The 15650-nt window shown below is 26.9% G+C and overlaps 1 long non-coding RNA gene and 1 pseudogene across 1 annotated transcript; one reads left to right on the forward strand and one right to left on the reverse strand.

Annotated features, from left to right (window-relative positions):
* Positions 1–713: 713 nt before the first annotated feature.
* LOC131610467 (uncharacterized) lies at positions 714–2127 on the forward strand. Its single transcript, XR_009286507.1, has 2 exons — positions 714–1015; positions 1166–2127. It is a non-coding gene; the product is annotated as an uncharacterized LOC131610467 (long non-coding RNA).
* A 6053-nt stretch (positions 2128–8180) lies between these two features.
* On the reverse strand, positions 8181–9073 carry LOC131647108 (agamous-like MADS-box protein AGL62; annotated as a pseudogene).
* Between the last annotated feature and the right edge of the window lie 6577 nt (positions 9074–15650).

Consider the following 15650-nt stretch of genomic DNA (forward strand, 5'->3'; position numbering starts at 1 on the left):
CCTGAAAGTGTGAGAGATATACGACAGTCTCTCTCTAGAGATATGAAACTTCATATTTTTTTAGAAGAAAACCTTATAAGAGCCCGGAAGACTTTGAGGGAAGTAAAATTGTACCATAAAGGATCCTCCGACACTTTTCCTTGGAGATTGTATGAAACAAAAGTTTATAGGCACCCCTAAACCCTAAACCTTCCTATTAAAGGAAGACATCAAATCACTATTAGCTACAAATTATTACAAACTATTATTTGAGTCGAGTTAGGTTGATAGATTCTTAGTGCAATTCGTCTAATTTGTTTTTTTTTTTTGTGTGTGTGTGTTTGTTTTTTCTGTGTCAATTTTAAACTCATGCATGCATTTCCCAACCCTTTGTAACTGTCGCACTGCCACTTTAGAAAGCAAATATCCCAACGCCAAATATACACACGAAGTACTCCATATTAGTGAAAGCCAAAAACTTTAATTTACCATATCTCTAAAAATTATGTACAATCAGCATTCATCCAGCCATTAAATACTCAGTCATTCAAAAAATATATATAAACACTCATCTACAATATAAGAAAATTCACTGTCCTGAAAAATACCAATTTGCCCCCCTGTTTCCATGTTGTGCCAAGTGGGCATCTTAATTGCAAAGCTTCTCATGTCTACATTTTTTTAAACCTTTCAAATCTAACTTTCTTCTACCCACACTCTTTTTGTGAGTCACTTCATTTCTCTAATTCTCTCTCTTGCACAAAATCTTCTTCTTCCTTCAACCTCAAATCTTCTTGCTTCTTCATCTTTTTCTTCTTCGTTCTACCTTTTCTTCTTCTTCCTCCTCTTTTTCTTATTGAAACCAAATCGAAACAACCACTGATCTGTGATATCAATTTATGATTTCAAAAATAAACTCAGATCTTCCTCTTCTTATTTCTTCTACAAATCTTTGTTTATTTTATATATTTTTATTAACTAACTTAATTTTTTCATTTGTCTGTTTTTCAGTTGTTATTTATCACTCATCACTTAGGTTTCTCTTCTTTATATTTTTCATTTTCTTTATTATTTAATTTTCAATCTTTAATTTTTCTGAAACTGAAAATTAAAGAGTATAAAAAGATTTACATTAGAGATGAGTAAGTTGATGGATCTGATTCTAATATATGTATTTTTTTTCCAGATCTGGAAATTAAAGAGGATTAAAACATGCTGGAAATAATGAAGATGAAGAGACGGATAAATTTCATCAACAGAAACAAAGTTATTAATGTTAGTTTTTTTCTCATGATTTAGACCTTACACTTACTTGACCTTCATTTTCTCTCATCAAGTTAACCGATTCTACTCAAAGAAATGGTAGACCAGAAAGCAAAAACAAGTAACTAAATGATGCACTCTATGATAGAGAAGCAATATTTGATTTTGAATTTACTGTCCAATACATTTTTCATGAAGACATGTTATTGTACTTTCTAAGTTTCTTTAGAATATTTTAGATAACTCACCAATAAATCATTCAAAAGTATATATTTATTTCAATAAAATATATTTTGATTTTATTATAATGCTTAAAAAAATTATAAAATATTTTATGAATATAAAAGTGTGATTATAATTTTTTATAAAACACGATTAAATTTTTAGAATCTCCTCACTTGGGATAAAAGTTTTTACTTGAAAAAAAATCATATACATGATTCTGATATTAAATATGGTTTATTTTCCCGTCCTTTCTATTTAAACTTATTTATTTATTTTAATGTTTTATGTATAATTTTTTATTTATTTCACTTGGTATAAATTTATTTATTGGCATAAATTTTGTAAAGTCATCTTCCTGATAGGAGTTTTGCAGGAGTGGATTGATAAGCCAAATTTTTGTAAAAGGTACAATGGTTTGTCAGCATTGATCATCGATATAAGTGTTGCAAGAGTGCATTGTAAAGCCAAATTTTTGTCTTTCCTCATACACAACAGTAGGATGTAGACTTTTCTAAAGCAATGTCTATTCATTCATATTATGCACACTTTTCTAAAGCAAATGTCTATTCATTCATACACTAATTATATTTTTAAGTTGTAAGTTTAGTTTGTACAGCTATGCCAAACACTACTTTGCTTAGTACAATTCTACTATTTCAACTTAGTTACGCGTGCCAACTTTTTGCAACTTTTGTAGGAAATATTATTTTTGGTTTGTACGATACAACTATCAATGTGTACTAATTATTATTTGACTTTTATGTCAAAAAGGAAATAACAATAACAATTTAATGTTATTATTGACATTTATGTTTTTTATTTGATAATTAGTGATTATGTTGAATTATGAAAAAATGATCACGTGAATTTGAATTTTTTTAATAAAGTAGAAATTTTATTTTGTTTTAATCAAATAGATAAATTTTTAAAATATTTTATATAGAATTTTTGGTTTTAAATATTAAAGAATTGTATTCATCAACAATTTTATATTATTAATGAAGAGTGATGTCATATGAAATTATATCTTATAAATAAGTTTTTTTTATATCTCTCATTTAGCTTAAAAATTTCTCATTTATAAAAAAAAAAATTGTATTTATAAAATGAGGATAAAATTTTTTTTAAACTTAAATTAAATTCAAATTTTAAAGAAAAGATACATACATTATATATTTACAAAAATATATAATGGAAAAAACAATATACAATTTGTGTATGGAATAATCAATGATATCTTATTTCCTTTTCAATCTATGTATAGTTAGAAAAATAATTAATGACATTTGTGTATGTCATAAATGATTAAATATTATTTAATTTTTTTAATTTTTTTAATTTATTATTTTTCAAAGACAATTATGAACATTATTTTGTAAGAAAATTGTTCACTTGTGTCTAACAAGCAATGTGATATAATAGTACAATATTTTTATCTTTTGTTGCTATAATACACTAACTTTTTCTCATATGTCACTTCAATACTTTTTTTCTCTTTTACTATTTTCATCTTTCATTGTCATAGTACACTAACTTTTTCTTATATGTCACTTCAATACAATTTAAATAGTGACAGGATAAATTTGTATCATTAATATAGATATGTAAAATATATACTATTAATTTAAATACAAGAAGGAAGTGTCAGTGAATATTGATTATAGAAATACGTGAGAGAGACAAAAGAGAGATAGAAGCAACTAGCAAGCATTACAATCACTTAGAATAGAAATGCATTATGTATTTGGAGTTCCAATGCATGAATAGTAGTATTTAATTTTATAAAATATTAGTTCATCATTAATTTGACATATAATATTTTTATCGTTACAGAAATATATTGTATTTAATTTTACCAAAAAGGTTGTAAAATTGAATTTCAACACTACTTTTACAAAAGAATAAGCTTAACATATTTTATTGATTTGTAGAATAAAATATGAATAAGAATAAATTTATTTGTAAATAAAACACGTAGTTGACCAATTAAATATGGGTCGGTTTTGAATTGGTTAAAATAATTTATTTTATATTGTATTTAATTAAGTTTTTAATAATTATCCTCTAATTAAAAATCGGACATTCGTCCAAGTATATACTTAATTATTATTTTTTCATGGGTACTGGATATTTTTCTATATATTCAATTTTAACGATGTACCTACTTGTATTTACAATATTATTATTAATGAAATGGTTTAGTTTCTTGCTGTCAAAAAAAAAAAATTGGTGAAATTATTGTAGGGAGACTATTATTACTTAAATTTATTCTAATCGGTAATAAGTATAATAATAATTAATAATATTCAATATTTTTTTATACCAATTATAATATATTAGATGATTGATAAAATGTTAGTATTATTTTATATTATTTATAATACTTAATAATAATTAATAGTGTTTGTATAATTGATGAAAATATAATCTTATCACATTTCTTTTCATTTTATGATGCTATATTGCAAGGTAGAATCTTATTCAAATATTTTAAATCTTTTCTTGGAAACCCAAATATTTTCTTTCAACTTCTATTACTCAGTGGTCTTTTCCTACTCCTACATATACTCTCATTTCATTCTCTCTCTTCAACAATCTTCTTCTACACTCAACTATCTTCCCAAGGCTAAAACTCAATCACCTTCCATCATTTTCTTACAACTAATTTATTAAAAAACAAATGGAGGACATTATAATTAATAATATTTTTTATGAATTAATAATAGCAGCATGATGTATTTTATTTTTTTATCGAAATTTTTGAAAAATGAATGTAATTCATGGGTTAATCAAATATTTAAGATATAATTGAGAAAATTTTAAAAAATGAATATAAAATATTTACAATTTTTTTAATTCCAGTCTTTTAACATCAAAAATAGTTTATTTTAAGTATAAATTGATCTCTAAAGCTTTTTAAAACTATCACATGAAAAAGAAAAATAAATTGATAGGTAACAAACAAATCGAAATAAATAACTAAAATACATAACTGAGTAATGTGAGGAGCAACATAGCATGTGCATAATTGCTACAATCAATTTGAAATACATGATATTATAAAAAATTTACAAATTTAATTAATTGAAAAAGACGGTTAATTATTGTAATCCATGATAAAAATAACTTAATTTACATCATGAATGCAATTTTGGAAAAAATTAAAATCACAAATGATTACTATAAGAAGAAAAATAATCTATATCATGTTCCTTATTGCAATGATTTAATGGTAGTAACAAATAAAGTTAATATAGTTAATGGAGGTAATTAATTTTTTTATATATAAGAAATTGAAAACGTGAAGTATGTTAAATAGTGGAGGTAAAATATCAGTGTTATATCATCAGTTTTTTAAGTTAAAAGAAAAAATTTGTAATTGTTTTTTATCTCCAAGCTAAATAAGAAAAACCATAAAGTTTGTAAATGCTTTTTGATCACCAAAGTAAATAATAATTAAACAAATTATGACAAATTGATTAAAAAATGATGACAAATTTGATAAAAAGAGATAATTAATGTCTTGATTGTATCAAAGAAAATCTATAGAATAAAGATAATAGGTCTTACTATAGTGTTGTATAATGCAAGCCAAAGTCACATCAACTATATTTATCTCTATACCTTTTTTCCTTTTCATCATCACACATGTCTTTTAATATTATAGAAGACTGTCAAAATATTTTTTTATTTTTTTATTTAATGTTACATATTCAAAATAAATAATAATTACAATAATAATTAATAATATTCAATATATTTTTTATACCATTTATAATATATTAAATGATTGATAAGATATTAGTATTATTTTATACTATTTATAATACTTAATAATAATTAATAGTGTTTGTATAATTGATGAAAATATAATCTTATCACGTTTCTTTTCATTTCATGATGCTACATTGCAAGGTAAAATCTAATTCAAATATTTTAAATCTTTTATATGAAACCCAAATATTTTCTTTCCACTTCTATTACTCAATGGTTTTTTCCTACTCCTACCTATACTCTCACTCCATTCTCTCTCTTCAACAACCTTCTTCTACACTCAACCATCTTCCGAAGGCTAAAACTCAATCATCTTCCATTTTTTTCTTACAACTAATTTATTAAAAAACAAATGGAGGACACTATAAATAATAATATTTTTTATTAATTAATTATAGCAGCATGATGTATTTTATTTTTTTTATTCGAAATTTTTGAAAAATGAATATAATTTATGGACTAATCAAATATTTAAGATATAATTGAGAAAATTTTGAAAAATAAATATAAAATATTACAATTTTTTTAATTCCAGTCTTTTAACATCATAAATAGTTTTTTTTTAAAGATAAATTGACCTCTAAAGCTTTTTAAGACTATCACACGAAAAAGAAAAATAAACTAATAGATAAAAACAAATCGAAATAAATAATTAAAATAAATTGAGTATTGTGAGGAGCAACATTACATGTGCACAATTGCTACAATCAATTTGAAATACATGATATTATCAAAAATGTACAAATTTAATTAATTGAAAAAGACTGTTAATTGTTGTAATCCATGATAAAAATATATATTTAGAATAACTAAATTTACATAAGGAATGTAATTTTGGAGAAAAAATAAAATCATAGATGATTACTATAAAAAGCAAAATAATCTATGTAATATTCCTTATTGCAATGATTCAATGGTAGTGAAAAATAAAGTTAATATAGTTAATGGAAGTAATTGATTTTTTATATATAAGAAACTGAAAACGTGAAGTATGTTAAATAGTGGAGGTAAAATATCAGTGTTATATCATCAGTTTTTTTAAGTTAAAAGAAAAAGTTTGTAATTGTTTTTTTTTATCACCAAGATAAATAAGAAAAAAAAACATAAAGTTTGTAAATGCTTTTTGATCACTAAGGTAAATAATAATTAAACAAATTATGACAAATTGATTAAAAAAATGATGATAAATTTGATAAAAAGAGATAATTAATGTCTTGATTGTATCAAAGAAACTCTATAGAACAAAGATAATAGGTCTTAGTATAGTGTGTTGTATAGTGCAAGGCAAAGTCACATCAACTATATTTATCTCTATGTCTTTTTTCCTTTTCATCATCACACATGTTTTTTAGTATTATAAAAGATTGTCAAAATAATTTTTTATTTTTTATTTAATGTTACATATTCAAAATAAATAATAATTACAATGATAATTAATAATATTCAATATATTATTATACCATTTATAATATATTAAATGATTGATAAGATGTTAGTATTATTTTATACTATTTATAATACTTAATAATAATTAATAATATTTGTATAATTGATGAAAATATAATCTTATCATCTTTCTTTTCATTTCATGATGCTACATTGTAAGGTAAATTTTAATTCAAATATTTAAAAAAAAAATTGGAAATCCAAATATTTTCTTTCCCATTCTATTAATCAATGGTCTTTTCCTATCCTACTCCTACCTATACTCTCACTTCATTCTCTCTCTTCAACAACCTTCTTTTACACTCAATCATATCTTCCCAAGACTAAAACTCAATCATCTTCCATCTTTTTCTTACAACTAATTTATTCTTCTAATATTTATTTTCTTCTATTTTTCTATTACATTTTTTTAGCTTCTATCATTCACATATTTTATAATAAAATTGTATTTTAGATTAAAAAATCTTATTGATCTAAATGTTTTTAAAGGTACGAGACATTTTTCTATACGTTAAATTATTATTTTTCTAGGGTACCGAACATTTTTCTATATATTCAATTATTATTATTTCACGAGTACCAGACATTTTTTATATATTTAATTTTTTTTCACGGGTACCAGACACTTTTCTGAACATTCAATTATTATTTTTTTACGGGTACCAGACATTTTTCTATACATTCAATTATTATTTTTTTACGGGTACCAGACATTTTTCTATTAAAAAATATACATCTGAAACAACTGCACGTCCCATATCAGAATCTGTGCGAACGCATGAGTTTGTTAATAGTATTTTTTTAAAGGGAATGAATCAATTGACACCAAGGTTTGACACCAAATACTATCCATTTTTTTATTAATATTAATCTAAGTATATGTTTGGTTTGGCGTTTCCATTCCAATTTTCACGTCCACTTGTCATTAAGTATATGTTTAGAAGCTACAAATTGTAGCATTAGCTTGGACGTGCGGTGGCGTTTGCTTAGATGAAAAAACAGACACACGCCAAATTGACAATTATTTTGAGACAGAGGAAATATATTATTAATGACAAGTGTTATTTTTAAATTAATGACTAAACTTTAATATATTTTTTTAATAAATGGGAACAAGTTTTTTTAATCCAAATAATTTTATTTTTTAATCCATATGTCAATAAGCTCTTTAAGTTAAATAATTTTGTTTTTCTTTTTTACATTCTTATTATATTGATTATTAACAGGACATGAAATTATTGATCAAAATATTAATTATTAACGGGACATGAAGTTATTAATCAAAATTTTTTTTATTAATTATACATTCAATTATTTACTTTTTACGGATAACAAGATATTTTTCTATTAAAAGTACATCTGAAACAAATGCGCGTCCCGTTCCAGAACCCGTGCGGACGCACGGGTTTGTTACTAGTTTTCAATCAAATGAGTTGTGAGAAAATGAACAGATGTAAAAAAAGTGATTAAAGGAGATACACACACTTCTGCCATCAACTGCATAAGTAGAAAAAGGGGAAAAAACATGTTATGGTAATTATTTATTTTTAATCAATGGAGATACTCTTTTTTAATTACGAATACAAAGTATGCAATCAATAACAAAAAAATACTAGATTAACCCAAATAATGTAAAGTGTTTTTTCAATAGAAACTTAAAAGATTAAATCTTATTTATTCCTCAAGACCTCATAATTATATATTCTAAAGAACATATTATAATACCATATAGTCTTGAAGCCATGGTGAGGTATCACTGATCCATCAAACAAATGAGGATGTAATAAAGGGTTACGAAAATACTATGGTAGAAATATTTGAACTTATTGAGTATTGCCAACAAAAAACTGAAGAGTTTGAGTATAAGCATTCTGAATTATAAGCCTATTAACTTGTTGTGCAACAAGAATCCTAAGCTCCTTCAAAGAATTTTTGAATAATTCCATTTTAGTCCTATTCATCTCATCAATTGGACAAGCCAACCAAAATTGAGACTCGGTCTCTTTGCATAAAAGTCTAAGCTCATCACCTAACTTCTTTTCAGCATTCAATATGTTGTTGATCCGAGTCAGCTGATCATTGACCTCACACACGTTGGCGTTGCAATGAGTCTCAATGAATTGCATGGTGCTACTGTTTTGGGGTGTGACCCGAGAAAAATACCGATCAATTATCTCGTCAGTATTAGGGTGACCAAAAGAAAACACCTTTTCACTTTGTGAGAATACAAAAAGAGCAATATCCACACCACAAATGGTGCAAAGCTCACTAGCTTTCTTGAAGAGTCCACTACGACATTTTGAAAAAGTCACTGTAGATTACTTTTGTTGCTCATTTTTCTCATTTCGATCTTTTGGCGTCCTCGACTTTTCTTTTCGCTTGACATGACCGAAGAAGAAAAATAGAGAAGGGAAAAATAATAGAAGCGTCTGTGAGTGTATTTGTGATTTTAGGTTAACAAAATGTCAAATAATAAAACTATTTCTTTACCCACCTCCCTTTGGGGGTCACTCCAGCGAAAACCCCATTTTACCCCGCTTCGAAAATGCATTTCCGAAATATTTTTTTTTTCTAAATTTTTCCAGACTTCGGAAGTGCATTTCCGAAAAAATCCCAAAAATTGAGATTTTGAATAATTCGGAGATGCATCTCGGAAAAAACAAAAAAAAAAACTAAAAATCCCAAAAATTAATTTTAGGATATTAATTAATTCATATATCATAAATTTGATATAATTTATGAGTAATGAATAATAATAATTATATATTTTGATATAATTTATGAATTATGAATAATAATTATTATATATTTCTATTTTGATTCATATTTTAAAATTTAAAATAATTTTAATTAAAAAAATTAAAATAATTTCACTTACAAAATGAGTTATAGCTTTTTATTTATATATTTACAATAATTATTATGTATTTACAAAAAAAATTTAAAAAATGAGTGTTTTAATTTATATATTTATATAATAATTATAATAATTATTATATATTTATAAAAATTATTATATATTTATATGTTTATATATTTATATAATAATTATTATATATTAATTATAAATATATTTATATATTTATATAATAATTATAAAAATTATAAAAATGAGTGTTTTAATTTATAATAATTATTATATATTTATATATTTATATAATAATTATTATATATTTATATATTATATATTTATATATTTCACTTATAAAATTAATAATAATTATTTTATATTTATATATTTCTATTCTGGTTCATAATTAAAAATGAGTTATAATTTTTTATTTAGTTTAAAAAAATTAAAAAAAGATTTTGTCTTAATTTTATTTAATGAATAAATTTTATATTTAATTCTCTATAATTTAAAATTCACTTATGAAATTAAAATGTTTTTGATTTATATAAGTTAGTAAAATAATTTTAATTTTGATTCACCTTGATTTAATTTTTTAATAATTATTGAATTCTTTCGGAAGTGTATATCCGAAACATTTCAAGACCAATTTGGTCTTGGAATATTTCGGATATGCATCTCCGAAGACACCCCTCTCCAAAAAAAAAGGGTTTTCGGAAATGCATCTCCGAAAACACCTTTTTTTCGTGTTTTCGAAAGTGCATTTCCGAAATAAAACAAATTTTTAAAAAAAAAATTTCGGAAATACATTTCCGAAGTAAGGGTATTTTGAATTTTTCACCAGAGGTGACCAAGAAAATAGAGAGGTGGGTAAAGAAATTCTCAATAATAATTGGGTCTGAAGGGGTAATTTTATACCAAAAATTTGTATGTCTACATGTTCACTAACCTACTCGTATTAGGCTTACAAAAACTTTCCCCCGACTATCTTTTTCAAACGTCCCATCTTTTCATTACATTGAAAATTAACTAGATTAAGAGATTCTCATCAAATCCCTTTTTGTGTTTTATATGGCAAACAAATTTAATGTCAAAAAAATGACACTCTTTTGCCAGTTTGTATATATCTTAGCTTGTTTAGCAAATTTCTAGATGGTTATAGCTGGATATTTCAAAGAATTTGTAATAAATTATTCATCATATTATTTTATTTATTGCAATATATATATATATATATATATATATATATATATATATATATATATATATATATATATATATATAGTGTAATTTAAAAAAAAAATTAAAACATAATTTGTTTTTAGAATATGATTTAGTTATTAAAATGTTTAACACCAAATAAAAATATATACAATATATATTTAAAAAAATTAAGATTATAAATTGTCATATCCTAATTTTTTACCTAAGATCTCAGATCATATGCATCAATTCATTAAGTCATTTGACTTTACAAATATGTATAACATTTGATTCATTTGGTTTTCACACACAAGTTGACATTCAAGTGGTGCATTGTCATGATCATAAAGGAATTTTGATCACATATTGCTTCTGATTTGGGTTTTCCCATTTAAATAGATCATCATCTTCATCAAAATCTCATCACATTAGGGTTTCATCATTGGTTCCTCATATGATTGAAGTCAACTAGAATTTTGGCATTCACCAAAGAAAATCAAGAATTAGGGTTTGTGGGTTGAGCTCCAATGTGCATCACTCAAGATGTCATCAATAATATCATTCTATGATCCTCAAGATATCTCAATGTGATAGGAGTTGCATCATGATCCTATAAGGTTTCATTGAATTTGGAAGATTTTGAATTCAACTGATGAAAAGTCAATTGCTCCAAGTCAAAGTTTAACTTTTAAATTTTTTGGTCAAACATGGACTTCTCAATACAAATATCATGAAAATATGGTTAACTGATGAATTTGGTCAAGAGAAATCTTGAAAATCAAGGTAACTTGCAAAAAGGGCAAGATTGAAGAGATTGAGAATTTTTCTAAGTCCCAAAGAACATGTTCAAGTCGCCAACTTGTCAAGCTTGTAACTTCTCCCTCAAGCAACCAAAATGAAAAAACAAGCGCTGAATTTCAAGATCATACATGATACTTCACCATGGTGAAAAGTTTGAAGTCAAAAGCACTCCTCATTTGATTGTGAGATCATGACAAAGTTGGATGTCAAAAACTTGGAATTTCTCTAAGTGTTTTTCAGCTTCAACATATTGGATTTTGTTTGTCAGATTTCTTTATGATCCAAGTTTATTCAAAACAAATGCTCAACATGAAAGTTGTAATGTGTGATCTCATATTTTTCCAATGGTACCAAGGGCATGAATTTCTTTTGCTTGAGCATCATGTATCGAAGAGGAGAAGTGGTCATGGTAGAGCTGAATTATAGGTCCAAAGCCAAGTCCAATTTCATGTCCAAACCAAATTCAATCCTTGAGATCTTTGTTTGTAAGCTTATGTTTCTTCTAAATCTCAACAAAAAGTGTGTTTTACATAAACCTTTGGTGCATTACACAAGTGATTGAATCATTTTCCAAACCACAATATCATTTATGGAACATAATGCATATAGATCCATTTCCATTTTGCTAAAGTTTGCTTTTCTCCAACAACTCTTGCATTGACCTTTGTAAATGTTTTTTCTGATCACACTTCATCCTAAAGCTCAGAAGCAATCCCCTAAAATAAGATAAAGCGTCCATATTGCCTCCTTGAACACTTCATCTCACCTTGGAACTTTGGATCCTTTTTGTAACTTAAGAAGCAAACCAGCATTGAAATGTAACCAAACAACACTTCCATTCACTTTTGAAGAACATCACAACCTCTATAAAAGGCCCTCATGAGCTCAATTCAAGGGGATAGAAAAATCTCTCTCAAAACTCCATTAAAGAGCTTGAAAAATTCAAACTTTCGAATTCCTAAATTCCTCTAAGTTCTTGGTAGTTTTTTCATTGAAACACCATCAACACATCATAACAAACCTACTGTATGCATCAAACACCATATGTAACCTCAAAACCGAACCACCCAACTTCACCATTTTCCATTTGCAACTTGAGTTGGTCAGGGAGTTTCAAGGCATCTCAAAGCATTCTAAGCATACCTATATATTCTTGGGAGAATAAGGGTGATGAAGGGATCATTTTCTACCTTTGAAAGTTGTTGGAAAGGGGCAACAAACTCTCTCCGTTAGGTATAGTTTCTTGCAATTGGAACTCTATCATACAAGCATCATTTTGATAATTTCTTAATATCATTATGATTGTCTTGATGCCATGAGCTGAAACCCTATGAAAATAGGCATTGATTTTTCTTGTACACGATTTCATTAAGCTTTAAAGTTTTAGGTTTTCTCTTGTACTTAATCAAATTCATGATTTAAGTTAGAACTAATAAAATTTATGGTCATATTTAGGATCCTTGTGAAATTTAGAGTGAAACTGTATATTTACATTTTGAATTTGATGCAAAAATGAGAGAACACGATTTCAACCATGACTGGAGATTGAAGATGAAGTGTGGCGCGAAATTTCAAATATAAATACTGAGTTTAATATATTATGTGTTGTTTGTGTAATATTAAGTGAATTGGCATTACAACATGGTGGAAAGTGTGTGTGTGTGTGTGTGTGTGTGTGTGTGTGTGTGTGTGAACCAAAAGGGTGTGGGTTCGAACTTGGAATCTCCCCTTTATTTGTTTAATTTTTTACTTACACACTCAGGAAAATGTTTTTGTATATTATTGTTTGTGTGTATCATGCTAGCACCATGTAGCATGTGATGTAGTGGCTAAAGTTTTGGTTGGAAAGTACATGGTCAAGGGTTCAAACCCCCTTGACCACAATGTTTTTTTACCACTTGTTCCGTTTTTTTCTTTTTCTTTTTCTTTCCTTTTATTTTATTTTATTATTATTATTTCTGACCTTATTTATTTAATATTGACATACTTAAAAATCCAAAAATATGTTTATTTAATCAAGTTTTAATTTTTTACTTAATATATTAAATGAAAAAAATATATATTTATTTTGTTTAGTATATTTCTTCAAATCATGAGGTTTGTTCTTATTGGTCTTTTACTAATTGTTTGCCATGATGTCTTAAATTGTTTAATTGAGCATTACTTTAGTTTGAAATGTCCGTGAAGTTTATACCATTCTAAATGATGTTTGTTTTGACCTAAAACCCTTGAACATGTTTGTGTTAGAACAAGAAATGTGCTGATCAATATTCTTAGTTTTGATGATAAAATGATGTATGAATTTTGTATAAGACAATGTGGTACTCTAATCCTTTGCATTTTCCATTTCAGGAAATATATAAAGAGTATGCAACAAGCAGCGCTTAGAAGCACTGACTCAGAAGGTTCTGGATGGCTACATCAGAACATGCTCTGGCAAGACATCAGAAGATGGTCAAGCAGAATCAAAACATGGACTGTAAAGCATCAGAAGAACATGAAGTCAGAAGCAGAAGCTCTGAAGCTCTGATGGTATCACGCTCAAAGCTCTTCAAAGTCAGAAGACAAGAAGATGCTCTGCACCAAGTTGTTGACTCTGATATTCAAACTTTGTTTATATACAAATCTGAGTCCAGAAGAAAGTACAAAATGACAGGCTACTAAGTCTAATCTCTCACTGACAAAAGGAACGTTAGAAGCTACAAAAGGCAAAGTCAGTAAAAGCAGCAAAAGCATGGCTCGAGGTAGTTGACAAAAGTGTGAAACATTAAATGCAGCGTTGTACTTTACACGCATAGCATTAAATGCACCCCAACGGTCATTTCCTCTCAGCGCCTATAAATAGAAGTTCTGATCAGAAGCAAAGCAGAACACTTGCGCAAACTTACTGAAACACTGTAAAAAACAAAGCTTACGAATTTCATCTTTAACCTCACAAACTCTTGTAATATTTAGTGAGGGTTAAGTTTAGAACTTAAGAGAAATATCACAGTTGTGATTACAGCTTTATTAGAAGCAAATCAATGCTCTTGTAAACGTTATTTTTACATTGATTGTAAAAGGATTCCTAGAGTGATCAAGTTGTGATCTGTAGACTCTAGAAGACTTAGAGGTTATCTAAGTGGAAAACCATTGTAATCAGTTGGATTAGTGGATTAAACCCTCAGTTGAGGTAAATCACTCTAAGGGGGTGGACTAGAGTAGTTTGGTTAACAACGAACCAGGATAAAAATAATTGTGTTCATTGTTTTTATCATCCAAAGTTTTTGAGTTACACTTATTCAATCCCCCCTTTCTAAGTGTTTTTCACTCTTTCAATTGGCATCAAGGCGCCGGTTCTAGGTGCAAGCACTTAACCGTGTTAGACAAAAGATTCAGGGAGAAAAACACTTTGTCAAAATGGTTGAAACAATGTCCACACCTATTCCTACTGAGCACAACAACAATAGTAACAATGGAAGCAGTAGCTTCAATGGTTACAACAGACCTCCGGTCTTTGATGGGGAAAATTTTGAGTATTGGAAGGATAGACTCGAAAGTTACTTTCTTTGTCAAAATGGTGACTTATGGGATCTAGTCTTGGATGGTTACACACATCCTGTAAATACTCGTGGAGTAAAGATTTCAAGACATGAAATGAGTGATGACCAAAAGAAAGAATTCAAGAATCATCACAAGTCAAGGACTATTCTGCTGAATGCTATTTCTCATGCTGAATATGAGAAAATAACAAACAGAGAAACTGCTCATGACATATTTGAATCTTTGAAGATGACTCATGAAGGTAATGCCCAAGTCAAGGAGACAAAAGCTCTTACTTTAATCCAGAAGTATGAAGCTTTCAAGATGGAGGAAGATGAAAACATTGAAGCAATGTTCTCAAGATTCCAGACTCTGACTGCTGGATTAAGAGTGCTTGACAAGGGATATACAAAGGCTGATTATGTCAAGAAGATCATCAGAAGCTTTCCCAGAAGATGGGTCCCAATGGTGACTGCATTCAAGATTGCTAAGAATCTGAATGAAGTTTCTGTTGAGGAGCTGATCAGTGCTTTAAGAAGCCATGAAATTGAGATGGATGCAAACAGACCTCAAAAGAAAGGTAAGT

The sequence above is a fragment of the Vicia villosa genome, linkage group LG1 (genome assembly GCF_029867415.1).
Source record: "Vicia villosa cultivar HV-30 ecotype Madison, WI linkage group LG1, Vvil1.0, whole genome shotgun sequence".
NCBI classification, from domain to species: domain Eukaryota; kingdom Viridiplantae; phylum Streptophyta; class Magnoliopsida; order Fabales; family Fabaceae; genus Vicia; species Vicia villosa.